The following is a 13162-nucleotide window of genomic DNA, read 5'->3' as shown; positions in this document are numbered from 1 at the left end:
TAAAACTCATTCAAACAAAGCTTTTTTAATCGAATGAAAGTAAAATGCATTCAACAAAGCAAATTGAATAAAATGAAAGTCAAACACATTCAAACAAATCTTTTTGAAAGAAATAAAAGTCACACACATTCAAACAAATCATTTTGAATTAAAGGAAAGTAAAACACATTCAAACAAAGCTTTTTGAATTGAATGAAAGGTAAATGCATTCACCGAAGCTAATTGATTCAAATGAAAGTCAAACAACTTAAAACAAACTTTTTGAATCGAATGAAAGTCAAATGCATTCAACGAATCAAACTGAATCAAATGAAAGTGAAACTCATTCAAACAAAGCTTTTAGAATCGAATGAAAGTCAAATATATTTAAACAAAGCTTTTTGAATTGAATGAAAGTTAAATGCATTTAACGGAGCTAATTGAATCAAATGAAAGACAAACACATTCAAACAAAGCTTTTTAAATCAAATGAAAGTCAAACACAATCAAACAAAGCATTTTGAATCAAATGAAAGACAAACACATTCAAACAAAGCTTTTTTTTAATAAAAAGAAAGTCAAACACATTCAAACAAAACGTTTTTAATCAGTAAAAGTCAAATACATTCAAACAAAGCGTTTTGAATCAAATGAAAGTCAAACACGTTCAAACAAAGCTTTTTGAATCAAATGAAAGTCAAACACATTAAAACAAAACGTTTTTAATTAAAAAAAGTCAAACACATTCAAAGAAAGCATTTTGACTCAAATGAAAGTCAAACACGTTCAAACAAAGCTTTTCTAATCAAATTAAAGTTAAACACATTCAAACAAAAATTTTTGAATCAAATGAAAGTCAAACAGATTTTAACAAAGCTTTTCGAATCGAATGAAAGGCAAATGCAACCAATGAAGCTAATTAAATCAAATGAAAGCCTAACATATTCTAACAAAACTTTTTGAATCGAATGAAATCAATTGCATTCAACGGAGCTAATTGAATCAAGTAAAAGTCAAACACATTTAAACTAAGCTTTTTTAATCAAATAAAAGTTAAACACAATCAAACAAATCTTTTTGAATCGGAAGAAAGTCAATTACATTTAACGAAGCTAATTGAATTAAATGAAAGTCAAATGCATTCAACGTAGCTAATTGAATCTAATGAAAGTCAAACACATTCAATCAAAGCTTTTTGAATCAAATGAAAGTCAAACGCATTCAAATTAAGCCTTTTGAATCGAATGAAAGTAAAATGCATTCAACGAAGCTAATTAAATCAAATGAATGTAAAATACATGCAAACAAAGCTTTTAGAATCAAATGAATGGGTAACACAATCAAACAAAGCTTTTTGAATCAAATGAAAGTCAAACACATTCAAACAAAGCTTTTAGAATCAAATGAAAGTGAAACATATTTAAACAAAGCTTTTTTAATTGAATGAATGTCAATTGCATTTAACGAAGCTAATTAAATAAAATGAAAGACAAACAAATTCATACGAAGGTTTTTGAATCAAATAATAATAATACACAATAAAACTAAGCTTTTTGAATCAGATGAAAGGCAAACACATTCAAACAAAGCTTTTTGAATAAAATAAAAGTTAAAAACATTCAAACAAAGTTTTTGAATAAAATGAAAGTCAAACAGATTCGGACAAAGCTTTTAGAATCAAATGAAAGTCAAACACATTCAAACATAATGTTTTAAATCAATAAAAGTCAAACACATTCAAACAAAGCTTTTGAAATAAAATGAAAGTCCAACATATTCAAACAAAGCTTTTTAAATAAAATAAAAGTCAAACACATTTACACAAAGCTTTTTGAATCAAATGAAAGTCAAACACATCCAAGAAAAGCTTTTTGAATAGAATGAAAGGCAAATGCATTCAACGAAGCTAATTGATTCAAATTAATGTAAAACACATTCAAACAAACTTTTTGAATCATATGATAGCCAAACGCATTCAAACAAAGCTTTTTGAATCAATTGAAAGTCATACACATTTAAATAAAGCTCTTTGAATAAAATGGAAGTCAAACACATTCAAACAAAGGTTTTAGAATCGAATGAAAGTCAAATGCATTCAACGAAGCTAATAGAATCAAATAAAACTCAAACACTACATTGAAACAAATATTTTTTAATCGAATGAAAGTTAAGCACATTCAATTAAAACTTTTTAAATCAAATGAAATTCAAACACTTTCTAACAAAGCTTTTCGACTCTGATGAAAGGCAAAAGCAATCAATGAAGCTAATTAAATCAAATAAAAGTCTAACACATTCTAACAAAACTTTTTGAATCAAATAAAAGTCAAACACATTCAAACAAAGCTTTTTGAATAGAATGAAAGTCAAATGCATTCAACGGAGCTAATTCAATCAAGTAAAAGTCAAACAAATTTAAACAAAGCTTTTTTAATCAAATGAAAGTTAAACACATTCAAACAAATCTTTTAAATCGAACGAAAGTCAAATGCATTCAACTAAGCTAATTGAAACAAATGAAAGTCAAATGCATTCAATGTAGCTTTTTGAATCTAATGAAAGTCAAACACATTCAATCAAAGCTTTTTGAATCAAATGAAAGTCAAACGCATTCAAACAAAGCCTTTTGAATCGAAAGAAAGTAAAATGCATTCAACGAAGCTAATTAAATCAAATGTTAGTAAAATACATGGAAACAAAGGTTTTTGAATCAAATGAAAGGGTAACATATTCAAAGAAAGCTTTTTAAATAAAATGAAAGTCAAACACATTTAAAGAAAGCCTTCAGAATCGAATGAAATTCAAACATATTTATACAAAGCTTTTTTAATCGAATGAATGTCAAATGCATTTAACGATGCTAATTAAATAAAATGAAAAACAAACTCATTCAATCGAAATTTTTTAAATAAAATGAAAGTCAAAATCAATCAAACAAAGCTTTTTGAATCAAATGAAAGTCAAACACATTCAAACAAAGCTTTTTGAATAAAATCAAAGTCAAACACATTCAAACAAAACGTTTTTAATCAATAAAAGTCAAACACATTCAAAAAAAGCATTTTGAATCAAATGAAAGTCAAACACGTTCAAACAAAGCTTTTTGAATCAAATGAAAGGCAAACATGTTTAAACAAAGCTTTTTGAATCAAATGAAAGTAAAACACATTCAAACAAAGCTTTTTGAATTGAATGAAAGTTAAATGCATTCAACGAAGCTAATTGATTTAAATGAAAGTCAAGCAACTTAAAATAAACTTTTTGAATCGAATGAAAGTCAAATGCATTCAACGAATCAAATTGAATCAAATGAAAATGAAACTCATTCAAACAAAGCTTTTAGAATCGAATGAAAGTCAAATATATTTAAACAAAGCTTTTTGAATCGAATGAAAGTTAAATGCATTTAACGGAGCTAGTTGAATCAAATGAAAGTCAAACACATTCAAACAAATCTTTTTAAATCAAAGAAAGTCAAACACATTCAAACAAAGTTTTTTGGATCAAATAAAAGTCAAACACATTCAAACGAAGCTTTTAAATCAAATGATAGTCAAACACAATCAAACAAAGCTTTTTGAATCAAATGAAAGTCAAACACTTTCAAACAAAGCGTTTTGAATCAAATGAAAGTCAAACACGTTCAAACAAAGCTTTTTGAATCAAATGAAAGTCAAACATATTAAAACAAAATGTTTTTAATCAATAAAAGTCAAACACATTAAAAGAAAGCATTTTGAATCAAATGAAAGTCAAACACGTTCAAACAAAGCTTTTCTAATCAAATGAAAGTTAAACACATTTAAACAAAAATTTTTGAATCAAATGAAAGTCAAACACATTTTAACAAAGCTTTTCAAATCGAATGAAAGGCAAATGCAACCAATGAAGCTAATGAAATTAAATGAAAGTCTAACATATTCTAACAAAACTTTTTAAATCGAATGAAAGTCAATTGCATTCAACGGATCTAATTGAATCAAGTAAAAGACAAATACATTTAAACTAAGCTTTTTTAATCAAATGAAAGTTAAACACAATCAAACAAATCTTTTTGAATCGAAACAAAGTCAATTGCATTCAACGAAGCTAATTGAATCAAATGAAAGTCAAATGCATTCAACGTAGGTAATTGAATCTAATGAAAGTCAAACACATTCAATCAAAGCTTTTTGAATCAAACGAAAGTCAAACGCTTTCAAACTAAGCCTTTTGAATCGAATGAAAGTAAAATGCATTCAACGAAGATAATTAAATCAAATGAATGTAAAATACATGCAAACAAAGCTTTTTGAATCAAATGAAAGTCAAACACATCCAAGAAAAGCTTTTTGAATAGAATGAAAGGCAAATGCATTCAATGAAGCTAATTGATTCAAATTAATGTAAAACACATTCAAACAAAACTTTTTGAATCATATGAAAGCCAAACGCATTGAAACAAAGATTTTTGAATCAAATGATGTCATACACATTTAAATAAAGCTTTTTGAATAAAATGGAAGTCAAAGACATTCAAACAAAGGTTTTTTAATCGAATGAAAGTCAAATGCATTCAACAAAGCTAATAGAATCAAATGAAATTCAAACACTACATTCAAACAAAGAATTTTTAATCAAATGAAAGTTAAGCACATTCAATTAAAACTTTTTAAATCAAATGAAAGTCAAACACTTTCTAACAAAGCTTTTCTACTCTGATGAAAGGCAAAAGCAATCAATGAAGCTAATTAAATCAAATGAAAGTCTAACACATTCTAACAAAACTTTTTGAATCAAATTAAAGTCAAACACATTCAAACAAAGCTTTTTGAATCGAATGAAAGTCAAATGCATTCAACGGAGCTAATTCAATCAAGTAAAAGTCAAACAGATTTAAACAAAGCTTTTTTAATCAAATGAAAATGAAACACATTCAAATAATCTTTTAAATCGAACGAAAGTCAAATGCATTCAATGAAGCTAATTGAAACAAATGAAAGTCAAATGCATTTAACGTAGCTTATTGAATCTAATGAAAGTCAAACACATTCAATCAAAGCTTTTTGAATAAAATGAAAGTCAAACGCATTCAATCAAAGCTTTTTGAATCAAATGAAAGTCAAACGCATTCAAATTAAGCCTTTTGAATCGAATGAAAGTAAAATGCATTCAACAAAGCTAATTAAATCAAATGAAAGTAAAATACATGGAAACAAAGGTTTTTGAATCAAATGAAAGGGTAACATATTCAAAGAAAGCTTTTTTAATCAAATGAAAGTTAAACACATTTAAAGAAAGCCTTTAGAACTGAATGAAATTAAAACATATTTAAACAAAGCTTTTTTAAACGAATGAATGTCAAATGCATTTAACGAAGCTAATTAAATAAAATGAAAAACAAACTCATTCAAACGAAACTTTTTAAATCAAATGAAAGTTAAACACAATCAAACAAAGCTTTTTGAATCAAATGAAAGTCAAACATATTCAAACAAAGCGTTATGAATCAAATTAAAGTCAAACACATTCAAACTAAACGTTTTTAATCAATAAAAGTAAAACACATTCAAACAAAGCATTTTAAATCAATTGAAAGTCAAATACAACTAAATAAAGCTTTTTAAATCGAATGAAAAGCAAATGCATTCAACGAAGCTAATTGAATTAAATTAAAGTCAAACACATTCAAACAAAGCTTTTTGAATCAAATGAAAGTCAAACACATTCAAATAAAGCTTTTTAAATCAAATAAAAGTCACACACATTTAAATAATGCCTTTTGAATTAAATGGTAGTCAAACACATTCAAACAAAACATTTTAAATCGAATGAAAGTCAAATGCATTCAACAAATCTAATTGAACCAAATAAAACTCAAACACATTCAAACATAGATTTTTTAATCAAATGAAAGTTAAACACATTCAAACAAAACTTTTTGAATTAAATGAACCTCAAACACATTCTAACAAATCTTTTCGAATCGAATGAAAGTCAAATGCAATCAATGAAGCTAATTAAATCTAATAAAAGTCTAACACATTCTAACAAAATTTTTTTATCAAATGAATGTCAAACACATTCAAACATATCTTTTTGAATTGAACGGAAGTCAAATGCATTCAACGGAGCTAATTGAAACAAGTAAGAGTCGAACACATTTAAACAAAGCTTTTTTAATCAAATGAAACATAAACACATTCAAACAATTCTTTTTGAATCGAATAAAAGTCAATTGCATTCAACAAAACTAATTGATTGAAATGAAAGTCAAATGCATTCAACTTAGTTAACTGAATCTAATGAAAGTCAAACACATTAAATCAAAGATTTTTGAATCAAATGAAAGTCAAACGCATTCAAAAAATCCATTTGAATCGAATGAAAGTAAAATGCAATCAACGAAGCTAATTAAATCAAATGAAAGGGAAACATATTCAAACAAAGCTTTTTGAATCAAATGAAAGTCAAACACATTAAAACAAAGCTTCTAGAATCAAATAAAGTCAAACATATTTAAACAAAGCTTTTTCAATCAAATAAATTTCAAATGCATTTAACGAAGCTAATTAAATAAAATGAAAGACAAACACATTCAAACGAAGCTTTTTGAATCAAATGAAAGTAAAACACAATCAAATAAAGCTTTTTGAATCAAATGAAAGTCAAACACATTCAAACAAAGCTTTTTGAATCAAATGAAAGTGAAACACATTCAAACAAAACGTTTTTAATCGATAAAAGTTAAACACATTCAAACAAAGCTTTTTGAATAAAATGAAATTCAAACACATTCAAACAAAGCTTTTTGAATAAAATGAAAGCCAAACACATCTAAAGAAAGCTTTTGAATCGAATAAAAGGCAAATGCATTCAATGAAGCTAATTGACAAATTAAAGTCAAACACATTCAAATAAAACTTTTTGAATCATATGTAAGTCAAACTGTAGGTAATATTTCAAGCATTAATCCCCTTGCTTGAACCCCACTGTGGTCATACACTAAAGTACGGTGCCGTCCAAAGGGAAAGAAGATAGAGCAAAAGAGTCGCCAACAAGTTTTTTAGGAACTTGTAAACCGTTCACGAGATGAAGGTTACACCCCTTAACGATCCAAGAGATCGTCAACTCCATAAGGTCTTGAACCAAATAGGGTTCGGGGATGAAGGTACAAATCCAACCTAAAAGAGATTGAACCTGCCCTAATAATAGGCCTCTACTTTATTCTGATCGTATTGATGTGCGCTTTCTGACTAACATGCAATCAATAGGATTAACCTTAAACCTGTTTATCTATGTTGGTTGAATATTAATGCACAAATAAAACTATTATTGGCGTTCACTTGAATTATAATCAAATTAACCATAAATAAGATTATTAATTATCTTATTAAGCGTGATTACAAGTACAAATTCTCTTTAAATATGCATAAAAGGTGTGATCAAGCAATAACAAAAAATATCAAGCAACATAATAAATAATCATAATCAAAATAATTAAAATATATTATAAAAATTACAATCATAATAATTAAAATTATAATAATCATGTTAAAGCATACTATTAATAGCAAGATCCTTGACATGATACAAACAAGATTAATAACAAACCCTAGCATGTCACTAAGCATATAAAAATCAAAGCTTTAACCCTAACATGATACTAACAAAAATATTAGGAAGAGAATAGGAAGCATCGTACTTTTAATCATACTTAATATTAAAGTTACCCTAGACATGATACTAGGAATCAAAATAACAATTTGAGCATGATTTCTATATCATAACATCAATAAAAACCATTAAAATACTTACTTTGATGCCTCGTACCTCTTTCTAATAACAAAATACACATGTTAGTAACTTCAAGGAAAATAATAAATCAAATAATTAAATTAAATAATTGAAAGAGAGATTTGGGACCAAACCCTCAGAAATTAAACCTTTCACGTCTAGGGCGAAGGCAACTTCGAATTTGGCTAGGTGTATCTAAATCTAATGAATGCGGAATTTTTATATTTGAGAGAAGGCTAGTTTAGAAAAAAGAGAGAGAGAGAGGGTAATCAAGAAAATCTTGATGAGAGCTGGTGAATGAAAACGGAGTTTTTAGCACGCTATTTATAGAGAAAATCAGCCAAAAAGATAAAACATCAAAAACAGAGTTATGACGAAAGCCAGGTTAGCGCCAAACACTAACCTTAGCGCCAGGCGCCAAGTGTAGCATCAGGCGCTACACTTGACGTTTGGCGCTTACTCAGAAATTCACGCGTTTTGTTAAAATCAGATAGAAATTGCCGTACAGGAGGATAAATGCGTATTTTCCTCAAAAACGTTCTTTGATTCTGATTAAAACTCTAAAAAGTCAACAAAAGACAATTTATCAATGCTAATTAAATTAGGAATGAAAAGAACCTTCTAGAAGAATCTAGAAGACTATAACCATTCCTAATTGCATTAGGAATGATAAATCTACATTAGGGCCTCCTTTAGATCATTGGGCCGCATATAAAGCTCAAACCAGGCCCAGTTCAGTAATTTGGCCATAACTTCCTCAATATTCATCGGAATTTAGCTTATAATATATCGTTGGAAAGCTCTTTTCAAGCCCCATCCAACAACACTACTATTGGACCCATATCATGGACCAGCCAAACTGGATTGGCTGTTTTCTTAAAATAGGTTTTCAAAAACAGAGAGAAGAGAAAAGAAATTAAAACTTTCCGCAACACTAAACTTTCCACACTTTCACTTCATTCGATTATGATTCGACGTGAAAGGTACTCATCACAGGGTTTGGTTTTGGGGAGACACGAATGGGTGTCTACAAAAGCCCCCACTTGGACTGAGTTTGGAGAAACGTGAGTTTCAAAAACAAAAGTCAAAGTATCGATAGGGACGGAGAATGATTCAGAACGTTCTGCGATCCTTAATCATTCTTGTAATGCCGATACCTGCAAACTAGCGTTAGTTAAATAGATAAAAGAGTTAAGAAACGCGTATCTTGCACCGTCGAGCACACGTCTTTGAAAGTAACCGATTTGCTGCCGCTTTACTGTTGTTTTAATGACCTCCTGCCAAGAGAATGTTATCCCGCTTGAAAACCGCTATGGTTGTAACTGCTTCCAACATAGAAGATTGCTTCGCTTGAAACGACCTTCTTCCGTTTTGACAATATTCCACAAACCAGGGAACACTATCGAAGATTGCTTCGCTTGAAACAATCTTCTTCCGCTTTGTGACCATCTTCCACGTCTAAGGGAACATGATTGAAGTCAACTTCGCTTGAAATCATCTTCAGTTGTTTTTGACAACTCTCCACAATCTAGGGAACACTGTCGAAGATATCTTTGCTTGAAGGTATCCTCATTTGTTGCGATAATTTTGCAAGGAAATTACCGAAGATCTCCGCTTGTCGATCTCTAAAAGTTCGCTTGAACTTTGCTTCCGCTACGCTTGTACGTCGGCGCTTTTGCTGCTTGAACCTGTATGTCGGTGACTTTTGAATTATGAACCAAGATGTTGGTGCCTTTTGCAAATGAACAAGTATGTCGGTGCCTTTTGCGATGAGCCAATGCTTAGGCGCTTTAAGCTAAGTGAGACGACCTTTCATCAGGTCGATCACTTTATGCAATCAAGCCGATTACTAAAAATCGTGTCAAATTGCTTACAGGGGCTAACTGGCGTATCAAGGAACCCAAAATATACTGCATCAGGTTAGAACAACCGTACTGAGTGGTTGACTGTTCTGGCGCCGCTGAAATAACATCATCGCCAATTAACTGACTGTAGGCGCCAGACGCTGGAGTTAGCGCCAGGCTCCAATCCTATATGCTGACGCCAAGGTTTGACGCTTGGCGCTAGAGTCGGGTTTTCCTTAAATACCCTTCTCTTCCTCATTTCCGCTGCTGCTCTTCGCATTTCAGCTTCGAAAAATCTCAGAATTTCATTTGCTTCGATCTTTTTCGTTTCTCAATAAAATTTGCTCAAATTTGTTGCAAATAAAAGCTTATTCCATCCATTTTCCCGATCTATGTAAGTTTTCTTCAAACTCACACTAATTTTTATGAATTTTGCCTCGAATTTCATGAAAATCCGAAACTTAGAATGCTTAATTCTCTTTGTTTGTCAAATTTTATGCCATGAAATTGCTTGATTATGTTTATATATTGCCTTGGGAGTAATTTGAGATTTGTTTGACCCAATTTGGTGAAGAAATGAAATTGCCATTGTTGAACCTCTTAAGGTCGGGAATACAATGTGACTCGTTCTTGATGTTTTTGCTAGCAATTCTTGTCCAATTCGTCACAATAATTACTATTGTATTGCAAGAAATTGTTTGATTGCTTGAAAAATGTCGTTATGCTCAATTTGAATTTGTACTCTATTTTAGTACTACGTACTCTGTTTTTTCGAACATAGTATCATGCAGCTAGGCGAACCTTATATACTATAGAACCTTAAATTATGATAATTCTACACAATGTAGCATGGCTAGACAGCGAGGTTCCGGTTCATGGTCCCGAGACGTTCGACGGGAGCATGAGCCCGTGGAGGACGAGGCCGAGCCGTCCACTTCGCTTGGTCGACTCCCCGAGTGGGATGAGCGGACCTTGTACTTTTCTCCTGTCCACCACATTTGTGGGAGGGTGAGACAGGGCGTCACCGTTGGGAGGACGCGCTGTCATGGTTCCGGCTGTGACAACTTGGGCGATCTGTACAAGATGTACATAGCCAGAGATGATCTGACGAGACTTCTATGGGAGTCTTGCGGTCTTACTGCGTTGTACAAGACCTCCAAGGCAATGGTTGCCTCCACCGGGGGTCACCATGTAGTTCGTGGAGTTCTTTTGGGACACCACCAACACTTTCCACTTTCCCTGGGGTGAGATGATGGTCACTCCTACGGACTTCATTCTCATCACAAGACTGGAGTTTAGTTCCGTGCCACTGTCGTTCGACAGCGGGATCGACGTCTTTTCCCTTGAGGTCGAGGAGCTGTTGGGTCCGATTGCTATTCGGGCTCAAGATGGGGTAGAGTCGACTCAGTTCAGCGCTAGGGGGATTCACCGCTCGACTCTAGCATCGGCTTTGGACGATGTAGCGACCACCCGAGAGCAGCGGGTGCGCATCTTTGCACTCATCTTGTTGTCAAGGACGTTCTACCCTGACAAGGGCAGTAGGGCGCTGCTTTACTACCTTCCTACCGTCCGCGATCTACACCAGATCGGGACTTATGACTGGGCCAGCTTGGCCTATGCTGATTGCATTCGAGTGCTGAGGGACTCGTGTCGACATCGGTCCTTTGGGTCGAATGTTGCTTTGTCCAGCTTTTGGAGGGTCGTAGAGGTAAACCTTATTCCCTATAAAGTTTAGCTCTACATTTTAGTCAGAATTTACTGATAACTTTAGCTTCTTGTGGATCTGGTTCTACGAATACTTCCCTTTTGCTGCGCTGGCGAGACCGTCGCCGCGCAGGTTTCTAGTTAGTGCTTCCTGGGGCAGCCGCCGTGTGGGGATGTCCACTGCATATGTCCGAGATTGGATCATCTCGGTATGATTCTAGTCTTTTTGACATTTTGAGATGTTTTAAATAGATTCTTGCCTGATTGACGTTCTTTGCAGGAGCCTGAGGTGCTGAACCGACCGTGTGACGACCTGGCAGTCTTTGGGTTAGCCGCGCAGTATTCTGCTGATGCATCGCTATTTCTTAGGGACTTATAGAGCAGTCGCGTATCTTGGAGAGAGGGTTGCTATTCAGCATTCCTCCGATACCTTTGTCGTTCCTACTCCTCCACCACGTCACATGTTTAACGCCGCGAGGTTGTTGAGCATGTTAGAGGGAGCTGGAACCCCTTGGCGATCTTACACGATCCCTGGGCGATGCTATGCGGAGGAGCTACTGTCGTTGCTAGCTCCAGTTCCTGTAGCGGCTGAGGATGTGGCGGTACGATTTTTCAGCTTTTACATTTCATTAAGTAGCCCCCAAGTGATGCTTAACTGAATTTGTTTTGCTTTATCAGGACGAAGCTACTGAGTTCGTGCCACCCCGTATGTCTATCCTTTACAAGGGGACTTATGGGCCGATTGAGGAGATGATTCCTCCGGCTCCTGAGGACGAGCGCTTCGTAGAGCGGTTGATTCCTTGCCACCAGACTTGGGTAAGCTTGTTTATTGGCAACTTTTGTCCATATTTATTATGCATGTTTACTCACTCATTTCTTTGACTGTTCTCACGCGAGGTGGTTTCGGCGATGGCACGATGTATAGATGCCTTCCGGAGCCAGCTTGTTCGGATGAGGAACGTGGCTACCTGCCGTTAGGACGACGCTGTTCAGGAGGTAGTCTTTCCTTTATATGTTTTGCATTACCGCTTCAATTTTGCATGTTTCCGATTTTAATTTCTTTTGCAGGGTCAGCCCATTCCTTCTCGTACCCGCACAAGACCTAAGGTGCGGAGGGATCCGGCGAGGTCTAGCTCGAGACGTCGCCGCACTACTTCAAGAGGTAGGGGCGGTCGCTCTGAGGCTGCCCGTACTGAGGTGGTAGAGGGCTTAGGTTCTTCCTCTGAGGGTGCACATGCTGCGTTGGTAGGCCAGGGAGAGGCTACCTCGGCTCTTAGAGGTGGTGGGATGTACGAGGTTGGCTCATCATCGCAGCAGCCTCTGCAGTCTCAGCCTCAGGTTGATCTCGGGTGGACGGGTCCTACGTTGAGCTTTCCTCCTCCTGCGGAGACTGGAGCTGATGCTGGAGCTAGAGCCGGAGCTGGTGGAGAGGTTACTCCTCGTACCGCGGAGTTTTATGCGATGATGGGTTTACGTTCCCCGGCGCCGTAGTTAGTTCCTGTGCTTTTTATTTATTTATTTGACTTTGTATAGAACTTTGCCTTTTAGTTAGACTCATTTTTTGTAGACATATTTGTATATACATACTATTATGAGTTTATTTTTTTATCATGTTTTTTTTTCATTTTTTATTATTATAATTATGTGCATGTTTGTGTGGGAAAGAAAATGTGACTAATAATTTTGCGCAAAAATTCCGTCATTTTTATTATTGATGGAGGGTATCCGACTTTCTCCCCCACAAAGAAAAAAATGAAAAAAGGAAAAGTCAAATAAAATATTGGATTTATAAAAACTTGGAATTTAGTCTAAATAAAATCCAAAAAATAATTTAATTAATATAATAGCTATATTAATAA

The sequence above is a fragment of the Chenopodium album genome, chromosome 9 (assembly GCF_948465745.1).
Source record: "Chenopodium album chromosome 9, dcCheAlbu1.1, whole genome shotgun sequence".
Lineage (NCBI taxonomy): Eukaryota > Viridiplantae > Streptophyta > Magnoliopsida > Caryophyllales > Amaranthaceae > Chenopodium > Chenopodium album.
Note: the sequence above shows the minus strand (reverse complement) of the source record.